This window comes from Charadrius vociferus, unplaced genomic scaffold, assembly GCF_000708025.1.
Source record: "Charadrius vociferus isolate BGI_N301 unplaced genomic scaffold, ASM70802v2 scaffold532, whole genome shotgun sequence".
NCBI classification, from domain to species: Eukaryota; Metazoa; Chordata; class Aves; order Charadriiformes; family Charadriidae; genus Charadrius; species Charadrius vociferus.
This window is the reverse complement of record NW_009647271.1, coordinates 341665-343919: the sequence shown is the minus strand read 5'-3', so window position 1 is coordinate 343919 and position 2255 is coordinate 341665.

Here is a 2255-nt window from a genome sequence, read left to right as displayed (position 1 = left end):
TCTTGCTCAGCGTGGGTGGGAAGGAAGGGAGAGTTTGGGGAATAAACAGTAGAAGAGATTGAAAAGTTTCTGCTCGGATGTGGTGGACAAACTGTGTCCTCTCCCATGAAAGATGCTTCCGTAAGCACTGTCTTGGGAAAAGAGGTTTGCATTCATGTGTGGTCCATAGCACACCAGGAAAAACAAACCCAAAGGCTGTGTTTTGTGGTTTGAAGGCTATGGTAGTATTTTTTTTCCCCTTAAATTCCCTGCCTGTTCTATGCTGGGATGCAAGAGGCATGGGGAAGGGATGGCCAGGCCGGTGCAGGGCTCACCTCAAGCGTGCGGTGAGGAGCGTGCCCCCCTCCGAGGACCGAGCTGTGCTCTAAAACACGCTGACGTGTGGGGAGGTGTATTTTTGTGAGCTGGGTGCTGTAAAGGGTGCTTATGAGTCATGCTGTGCTCTTAGTCACTGCTTTCCTCTTGCCACAAGTCATGACTAAGGTGCTGATGTGCAAATTCCCCGCTCATTCAGTCCTCAGCACCGCAGCGGAGGGTTTCTCTGGCGTTGCTCGCGCACCCGCTGTGGATGGATAAAACTTTTGGTGAAGACCATAATAACAGGCTGTGGCAGCGGGACGCAAGAGGCGGGAGCCCATGAGCTTCTATGGGGTAAAGGCGAGAGCTTGCATTTGGCAGGTCAGTGGTTCCTTGCTGTGGGTTTGCTTTCACCTGTTTGGAGGCATTGGTGGCTTCTCTCCAGCGTAGGAAGGACCCTTGGCTCTCAGGGGGCCCCAGCAGCCGGGCATGGCTTTACTGAGCCCGTTTGGGGGAATTGCCGGCAATGAAGTGTGGGTGGAGGTGGCCACGCTGAGCGCACCAAGCAGGGGGGACCGGGTGGTGCCTCTGCCGAGATCGCAGCGGCTTTTGCTTCTGCAGGGGTGGAGGTGGGGAGCTGTGATGCGCGCAGCCACCACTGTATACTGAGCATCAAACGTGGACCAAATCAGAGAATGGAGCATTTTGGGGTAGCTTTGGGAACTATGTGTTGTATAGGTACAGGAACGTGCTGTCCGGGATGTAAGCAAAGGCCTCATTGGCAGGTGGGTTTTGTACTATTGGCAGGTTTTATTTCTTCTTGCTGGATTATTTTTGTGCATTTGTGTTGCCGCTAAGCGAGAGGCGAAGAGTCTGCGGGATGGAGCCATCTCTGTGCTTTGGGAGAGGAGAGACGCCTGCCCCGGGGTCCCTTCCAACACCAGCGGGTCAGGGGAGGGGGGAATCTCTGCCCGGGGACCTCTTTGATTGCTCACAGTCAGGGCAGATCTGAGAACTAAACCTTCTGGGCAAGTCGCTTGTACTTTCATGGTGTCCCAGACAGACACATATGAATTGAGTGGGATATAACCTTCCTCCCTGCAAGCCCACGGTTTGGGTGTGCGCCCTGTGCCATGGAGGAGAGGTGAGATGCACGGAGTCCTGTTGTGAAAAGGTTGCAGCCAGGCACGCAATCCGCGGTTTCACAATGTCCTCGGGTGTTGGGGATGAGGTCCCCTCTGTACTTTCCTGCATTGCCACAAGGGCACGTGAACCTTTTCTTCACGTTGGCTGCATGTGGCAGCAAGGGGACAGTGCTGGAGGCTTTCCAACGTGGCACTTGGAAGTGCGTTTGTGACGATCGCCAGTGGACACTAGAGCCATCGAGGACGATCTGTGCCTAATGCAAGGAGCAGGAGCTTGGACTCTGCCATCACTTTTTCCAGGTTGGGTTGGATGATCCTTTGAGATTCCCTCCAGCCTGGGCTGTTCTATGATTGCCGTCGACCCCATTGCAAGGTGCTGCAGCTGTAATCTCTTGCAGTGTTATCTTCGATGGAGGCTAACCCAAGATTACCTCCTTGCCACAAACACGTGAGCGAGGCGCGATCTGTCCCGCAGACGGAAGTTGTGAGAAGGCAGATATGCCTGCAGCACGTCACGGGGAGGGTGCCTTGGCCCCACAGCCTCTCGTGATCGGGTCGTGGATGTGTGCGCCTCCTTTTCTTTGCCGTGGTTGGGAGGGACCGGGGGAGCCGAGGGGCAATAAGCCAGCAGAGTGGGGTGCGTCGTTGGCTTTGGGGTTGGAAGGGGTGGCAGGAGGTAGTAATGGGGTGATGCTTCCCCACGAGCATCTTGTCTGTGCTGCAGTAGAAGTGTTGCAGTGCTCTCTTCCTTGCACTGAACTAAGGCCCAGTATATAAATTTCTTCCTTCTCTGTCTTTAGGAGATGAATTAAA